The following is an 8,838-nucleotide window of genomic DNA, read 5'->3' as shown; positions in this document are numbered from 1 at the left end:
TAAAGACTTCTCCCGCTTAATGTTTGATGTATAAACCCACTAAAATTATATTAAGATAACTTTTTTCTCTTTTACTATCCAGCTCCATATTTCTTAAATTATTTTCATTTAAAATATGTTAAAAATTGTATTTGGATGAAGGATGATAATACTTACAAATATCTGAAAATAACTAGTGTGTTAGTTCATTTGCATTCCTGCACAGTAATACCTGAGGCTGGGTAATTTTTAAAGAAAAGAAGTTTATTTGGCTCACTGTTCTGCAGGCTGTACAAGCATGGCTCCAGCATCTGCTCAGCTTCTGATGAGGCTTCCGGAAGCTTCCGCTTATGGTGGAAGGCGAAGGAGGAGCAGATGTGTCACACGATGAGGGAGGAAGCAAGAGAGATGTCAGGATGTTTTGAGCAACCAGCTCTTGTGTAAACTCATTACTACAGGGAGGGCATCAAGCCATTCTGAGGAATCCACTCCCATGAACCAAATACCTCCCACTAGACCGCACTTCCAACACTGGGGATCACATTTCAACGTGGGATTTTGAGGAAACAAATAACAAACTGTATCAACTAGGCTTTAGCATAAATATCTGTGAATCAGCTAGGGTGTTGCTAGGGTTTAAATGCGTCACCCAAGGTTCACGGGTTAGAAACATAATCCTCAATCCAGCAGTGTGGAAAAGTGGGACCATCACGAGATGGTTAGGTCATGAGGGCTTCCCTCTCATGAATGGATTGATGCCACCGTTTCAGGAGTTAGTTCCTTGTAAAAGGATGAGTTTGGCCTCCTCCTCTCTCTCCCCACATGATGCTTTCTGCCATGTTATGACACAACGGAAGTCCCTCACCAGATGCAGATGCATTTTCTCAATTGTGGACTTCCCAGACTCCAGAACTTTGAGCCAAATAAATTTCTGCTCATTATAAATTACCTAGTCTGTGGAATTTCGTTGTAGCAGCATGAGAGGAACTAAAATAGGTCTAAACCTTCGGATGCAGGGAACTGAGGCTGGTTGTTCCACTTTATATTCCTGGCTACTTTAAGTGGCCTGTGATTACTCAGATTAATCTAGAAAGTGCTTTTGATTTTTTAAAGTCAGAGGAACAGCAATAGCATTTATTTAATTCATATTATTCTACAGGTTAATTTCAATGACATTTTTCAATTTTCCATGTTTACAAAAAGTTGTACTTCATAAATATTGAAGTGTGAAGAACTAATTTTCTCTAAACATTACTTTATACTTTGGGTTTACTTACATAATTTTGTTATAGGATTTAAAGTACAAGTAAACATATATGAATGTAAATAGCATAGTAAAGATATTTCATGTCATCTCATTTGCATCTAATCATGGGTCCTGGTGCTGAATTAAGTATATATTATTTATTTTGAAATAATGTTTTGAAACAAAAATTTCACAAAGCATGTCTTTCAGGGCACCAGTGGAATCTCTAATATCGTGATTTCCCACTGATTAAAATAAAAGATGTAAAAATGAAAAGAAGCTCATGGAAACTCATGATGAAACTGTACAGTCCTAGACATCATTCCTACATAATGGGCTACATGAAATGATAATAGCTGTCATTTAAACTTCAGAATAAAAGCAGCCTTGGACTCGATTTTTATCTTTTCCATTTTCATCTACTGTATAAATCTGACAAGTTGATTGTTGCCAGTGATGCCTAAATTAGAAGAAAGATACTAGAGCACCTGTAACTGGAAAACTGAGCAGTAATACTCAGTTTTACTACCTGGAAAATGTGCTTAGCAAGGTTTTGGTGAATGATCTTTTCTGCTACCGCCCAAATGCGTTAAGAACAGTGAAGAGGCGCTCAAGATAAAAATGGTGGTGCTTCATTTTTTTCACTATTTTGGGGGGATGTAAACAAAACAATGTACTGGGTTCTGCCATGGTGTGCACAGATGAGCATGAGGCCATCCAGACATATGTTTTGGCCTTTAAGAATACAAAAACCTGGGGCAAGAGAATCACTTGAATCCAGGAGGCGCAGGTTGCAGTGAGCCGAGATCACGCCATTGCACTCCAGCTTGGGCAACAAGAGTGAAACTCTGTCTCAAAAAAAAAAAAAAAAAAAAAAAGAATACAAAAACCAAGAAGGATGAATTTCTCCACATCAATGCACTAAGCCCCCACAGAAAATAAAAAATTTTCCTTAAATCAAATAAAAGAGGTAAGCCTTAGGGAAAATGATATGTTACTTCAGCATTTTATAATGTATTGAGTTTACTTTGTTCACAAAACTGATGTCATAACCAAAGGTAGGAACAGAGGAAAATCTAAAATCTGATGGTAAACTTAAATTAATTTTAAAGGATTCAGGGAATAAACTACTAAAAGATACGCATAATCTCACAGTCTATAGAGCAAAAAAGACATTTCCTATGACTTCTGTGATAATTATCATCCCATCTTCAAAGAGCAAGATCACAATTACTGTATTTCCTGTTGGCCACTGCAGGCTGGAGTCCTTGAATCCACAACGCACAGGGATGAGCTGCAGGGCTGGAGGCCATGCTGAATTACTCTTTGAATATCGTAGGATGTAGGAAAGAAGTTCAGAAAACAATATCATATTCTCTATTATATACACTGCATTTCCAAAAAAGCATTTGATATCATAATTCTTTCTAGATTCTGACATATATTAAATAAATCTGTATATTTCAAGAGGCTTCTTAAAGACACGAAGCCTCTCTCAATCCCCAAAGGGAAGAAGCAGATCTATTCATGCTTTCTCTCTAATAATCCAATTTGAAGATTTAAGAAGAAACTTGAAAATACATTTTAGAAGGTATTTCAGTTTCTCTGAGTAGCTCTTCCAGCTCCATAATCTTCAGAAACTATCTAAGTCCTTGAGACGTTTATTTATAAACTACCGTATGTTCACAATTTGAGAGCAACATAACACGACACATTAAAGCTTGATTAGCAGATTGAAGCGGCGCCTGTGCACTTTGTAACCAAAATCAGACCGAAATGATGTCCTAGCTTATGTCCAGAAAATGTATGCAAGGACAGAATTTTTAAATAAAAATCCTTTTTGAAGATAATTAGCTGAAATTAATTCTTTTATCCTCAATAAAGCATAATATCAAATTCATTAGACTTCGGATAAAGGTTAAGATTTGTAATTCTTTGGGCCAGGCACGACGGCTCACATCTATAGTCCCAGCACTTTGAGGGGCCAAGGAAGGAGATTGCTTGAACCCAGGGGTGTGAGACCAGCCTGAGCAACATAGTGAGACTCTTATCTCTACAAAAAAATTAAAAAATTACCTGGGCGTGGTGGTGTACATCTGTAGTCCCAGTTACTCAGGAGGCTGAGGTGGGAGGATCACTTGAGCCCTGGAGGTTGAGGCTGCACTGAGCTGGGATTGTGCCACTGCATTCTAGCTGGCGACAGAGTGACACCCTGTCTCAAGAAAACCCAAAACAAAGAATTGTAGCTTTGGTAATCAAAAATTGGTGTTATCTCCAGCCATTCTTTTTTCTCTATCAAACAATAGAGAAGCTATTCAAATATCTGAGTAAGTTTATTAGGGTCACCCACAATGCAGTCCTGGAGACCAATGTGCTTGTCATGAAGCTGCATGATATCCAGATGATCTAGTTCCTGAATCTACACTCTTGCCACATAGTGCATTGCCTGGCCAGGACGTGTCACTCAAATTACAAAGTACTGGACAAAAATGAATAGAAGATACCTGTGTGATATTTTGTTGAACCTCTTTATTTGCATGAGAAATTTTCCCATACTTACTTTGTATGTAAAACCAAAGCAATGTATTGGATCTGCAACTTAGCAAAATAATCCTTTCCCTGTGAAACTTACAGTGTTTCTGAAGCAGTATGATCAAATCTAAAGAAAAGAAAGAGCTTTTCTAAAGGTAGGTCTCTAAAATGTGAGATTTGAGTTTGGAATTGTACTATGAAGTATGTAATTGTTTACATATGATACATTTGTTAATTACACCCGGGCACAGGCAAGACTGAAATAGCAGTTGCATTGCATTGTTTTCTTATAGTTTCATCAGTGATCTGTGCCCCCAGATAAAAAGCAATTGCTAAATAAAGGAACAATATTTCATTATACTCTATTGGGTAGCTAGTTTTATAAGCTAGATATGTGATAATACATCCAGCTTTCATCGTAAGTATTTTTAAGAAAACATGGACTTTTTTGCTATTCTATTTTCATCCAAATGAAATATAAAAGCTAGATCAATGTATATATAGTGTTAAAATGATGATTGTAATTCTATTTTTAGACATAAAAGGGAATGCCATGCTAATTACAAACAGCACTTTAGCTAAACGAGATTTTCCCCCCAGGCATCACTATAAAGATATTTCAAGAGAATAGTTTTCCTGAGGACTTTTTATGTATCATTTTATTTTTGGTAAATGCAGTGATATAATAATTTGATCACAACTGTACTGCAGATGTGTTATGATCCATGAAAATTTGAAGACATAGCACCAGAAACTTTGACTACATTGCTGAAATTGCTACTAAACTGCTTTTAGTATATCTGTAAAAAAGTGGATCTATTGGTTGAGAGTTTTGGTTTTGCAGTTAATAGAGCTTAGTTAGAATATCTGCTCCTTCCCTCACTATACAACAAGGTTTTTCATGGGGTTGGAGAGAATGAACACAAGACACTCAGCGTGGCAGGTTTTTAGTAAATGGTAGCTGTTATTATCAATTTAGTTTATACATCAATCTCTTTGTATCCAGCAAATAAAATACTTCATGATAACTAAGAAATTGATGTATTGGAGTAGACCCTGTTTCATGCATTCTTACTGTCTGTCTCTAACAGAGGCCTCAAAGTATGTTTTATGAAACAACATTTTTGGCTTCTATGGCACAGATAAAAATAGGAAAAAAGGTGTCCCTTATATTTCCAATCATAAATCACTATAGATCATTTATCCATCAATTAAATGTAATCTTCTCAAATATAATTGTAGTTGAACCCAATGTCATTCATTATTTGTGTAATTATTTATTTTTTAAATAAAAAGGACTTTTATTTCTTTAAAAATTACTTATTTTCAATTTATAAAAAGTAACTGGCCGGGCGTGGTGGCTCACGCCTCTAATCCCAGAACTTTGGGGGGGCTGAGGTGGGTGGATCACCTGAGGCCGGGAGTTCAAGACCAGCCTGACTAACATGGAGAAACCCTGTCTCCACTAAAAATACAACGTTAGCTGAGCGTGATGGCGCATGACTTTAATCCCAGCTACTCGGGAGGCTGAGGCACGAGAATTGCTCGAACCCGGGAGGCAGAGGTTGCAGTGAGCCATGATGGCACCATTGCACTCCAGCCTGGGCGACAGAGCGAAAGTCCATGTCAAAAACAAAAACAAAACAAAACAAAAAACCGTAACCACGAATTAGTCCAAGTTAAACCTATGAAGTCCTTGCAAGATTTAGTCAACAAATAAGTAATTTACGTCAACATATGCAGGGTATTTTGTTAATTGTTTCTGGGAGATATAAAAAGAATAGTGCATTTGTCTTATTCTCTGGGGGTTTACAGTCTACCCGGAAGATGACATGTGAATAAGCAACTTTAATACACAGTATGATTCAGGAATCATCATACGAGAGTGTGTGTGTGTATGTGTGTGTGTGTGTGTGTGTGTGTGTGTGTGTGTGATGTAGGGATATTGACTCACGGAGACTCATTGGTTTAGAGACCAAGAAACATCATGTGGGAGGTTCATCCAATAGGAACATGCGCATGAAGGACTCCAGGGGGAGCTGAGCTAGTTGGCAAAATAGAGAGAGAGGTGGTACATACTACTCACTTTTTCCTTATTCGCAACATTCTTATAGCTAAGCCCATCCTAGGAGAGGGCACAAAATTTTCTCCTAGGATGGAAGATAATACATTAAAAATAATACTTGTCAATAAAATATTTTGTAAAAACCCCAAGTGCATGTCTGCTTTGCTTATTTTTTGAAAATGATTTATCCTAATATATGAGTAATACTGCAAAATTAAGAAAGCACAGCAAAATATAAACAAGAAAACAGAACTCCGTAACTTCAGCATGGAGAAATACTCACTTCTGCATGTTACTTCCAGAAAATTTTAAGTCATTCAAATACATACTTTTTTTTTTGTTTTATGAAAAATACATCATACTATATGGAACTTCTATGAACTAGTTTTTTTGGTTATCAAAGAATTTTCCATTTCTTCACTTAAATGGGCTACATATGACCCTTTATACTTTTTCTGCTTTCTTTAGGATAACTTTTTGAATTTTTTGGTCAAAGAAGATATACTTAAATTTCCGTAAGTATATCTCAATCCAAAAAGGTTTTGCCAATTTATACTTCTGCCAAGTTTGGAAAATATGTTTGGCTGTAAAGTTGCCCTTACTGTATGGAGAAATAAGTTCTTGAACACAGATTATGGATTTTTAAAAAATCAGTCTTTTACTTTTTTTTCATTTTGATAGGGAAATAAAGTATTTTGTTAATTTAAGATTAGTTTTAAACATTCTTAGTGGATTTGAGTACTTTAAAATACATTTTGATTTTTTAAATGAAAATAGGCTCTTCATCATCCTCAGCAAACTAACACAGGAACAGAAAACCGAACACCGCATGTTCTCACTCCTAAGTGGGAGTTGAACAACAAGAACCCATGGACACAGAGAGGGGAACCACACACACCAGGGCCTGCTGGAGGGTGGGGGTGAGGGGAGAGAGCTTGGAGGATGGGTCAGCAGGTGCAGCAAACCACCATGGCACACGCAACCTAAGTAACAAACCTGCACGTTCTATACATGTATCCCGTTTTTTTTTAAGAAGGAATTTAAAAAAAAAAAGAAAATAGGCTCTTTATTTTTCTAACTTTAACAATTGTTTTTCGTGGATTTATCCCCTCTATTTGGTTTAATATATTTATTCATTTTAAGATCTCCCTATAAACTTGAGATAATTACCCTTTGTTATATTTTGCAATTTATTCGGTTTGTTCTTGGTGGATTATTTTTTTTCTTGTCTTAGAGAAATTTGAATTTTGTTTATTTTCCCATATGGAAATTCAATAGCCTCAGAACCATCTATTGAGAGGCCACTCTTTCCACACTAATTAGTAATACCACATCTGGTATATATCAGGTTTCTAAAAATAACTGTTTATGGGCTCTCTATTCGGTTACATTGTTTTATTTCTTCATCCTAACATCAATATCAAGTATTTAGGGATTTATTTTTTAGTAGTGCAAGTCACCCTACCTTGTTGTTCTTAAAAACTGTCTCAATTATTTTTGACCACTTCCTCTTTCAAATGAATTTGAAGATTCTCTGTTGAGATTTGATTATAATTGTGCTGAAATTATAATTATTTGGGGTGAATTGGCATCAACAATATCAATTCTTCCCTGCCATTAGTATTACTTTTTCTGAAGTATTCAGTTCTTTCTTTAAAACATTTTTTTAAAAAAATCTCTGCATGTTATTGCCATTTGGTTAGTTTTTTAAAATAGATCTTGTAGTTTTGATAACATCTATGAATGCGATGTTTTCTTTATTCAACATTTTAATTGATTTGCAGTGGTGTGCTGGCGCTGACACCAGTTTGCAAGGGCCAGTTACGTGCAACTATTGGCAGCTCTGCTTCAGTGACATTACACTGGTAGCTTCAAATGGGCTGTGGGAGGAGAAGTTGCACCTTGGAAATCAGCAATCACCGCATATCAGGTGTCTCTCTTTCCTTTCCTGTCTTCAAGTAACCAGCACACAACTGCTTATAGGAAGTTAATGGAAAAAGTATGTTTTTATTTAGTATGGTAGAATAGTTTGATTCAAGCATGCTAATCTTGAATCTAATACATTTTAAAATCTCTTATCAGTTTCTAAGTGTTTATCTGTAGATTATCTTGGATTTTGTATACAGACATCATATAAACAGCAGAGAAGACTTTTTACCTCTTTCCATCCACTTCTTGTACTTCATTTGTTTTTCCTATTTTGTTGTTGTTGTTGTCGTTAAGCTCTGGTACACTTGTGACTAGAAGAGATGAAAGAGGGCATGTTTGTCTTTCCCTGAAAATTCAGTGAAGCTGCTTCCAAAGTGTCATCATGAAGTGTGCTGTCCGTCGTGCGCCTATACCGGCTGCCCATTTTTGCCTCTGCCCTCCATGTGACTGAAACCGCTGGGTCATGCTGAGTCCCCATTTTACGTGGCTAATCAGGTACACGGGACCCACATACTCTTCATGAAGAGCTTTCTTGGACTTTGGAGCACTGTATTCTCTTGTTTTTCTTTCTGCGTCTCCAGCTGTTCTTACTCTCTTTGCTAGTTCTTCCTCATCTCCTTTACTTTGATGTGTTGGAGTTCCAGGAATGAGTTCCCGGGTTTCTTTCTTCTATGTATGCTCACTCTTGGCTTTGAATACTACCTATTTTTGATTATGCTAAATTTATATCTCTAGTTTGTTCAGTTCTTCAGAAGTTTAAATTTGTATGTCCAACTGCCTACTTTTCACTTCTACTTGAATGACAAATTGTGCATTTCAAACTGAATGCCTGGTATTTTCCATCCTTCCCCAACCAAACTCACTCTACTTCATCTTGACTAAAGGCAACTCCATTCTGTCAGTTACCCAGGCCAAAACCCTTTTACATGCCACATTAGCTTGTCAGTAAATCATGGCAGTTCTACTTTATATAAATATTTACAAAATTACTTTTTGCCGTCTTCACGACTGCCACCCTGGTCTAAGGCACCATCATTTTGGGCTAATGTTTTTTCATTAACCTCCTAATTGGCCTTCCTGGTATCAC

General features: G+C 36.5%; 1 long non-coding RNA gene across 1 annotated transcript in view; it reads right to left on the bottom strand.

The window, feature by feature from the left end:
* Window positions 1-227: 227 nt before the first annotated feature.
* The window catches only part of LOC134758383 (uncharacterized), a 56,889-nt gene continuing 48,278 nt past the window's right edge, over window positions 228-8,838 (bottom strand). The window contains exons 2-3 of the long non-coding RNA XR_010133566.1: window positions 3,302-3,437; window positions 228-326 (exon numbers count right to left, since the gene is read on the bottom strand). This is a non-coding gene — a long non-coding RNA (uncharacterized lncRNA). The remainder of the gene's footprint in view (window positions 327-3,301; window positions 3,438-8,838) is intronic.

Source organism: Gorilla gorilla, chromosome 3, assembly GCF_029281585.2.
Source record: "Gorilla gorilla gorilla isolate KB3781 chromosome 3, NHGRI_mGorGor1-v2.1_pri, whole genome shotgun sequence".
In the NCBI taxonomy this organism is placed as follows: Eukaryota; Metazoa; Chordata; class Mammalia; order Primates; family Hominidae; genus Gorilla; species Gorilla gorilla.
The sequence above is the reverse complement of the archived record's forward strand: the minus strand, read 5'-3'. Positions and strand labels throughout refer to the sequence as shown.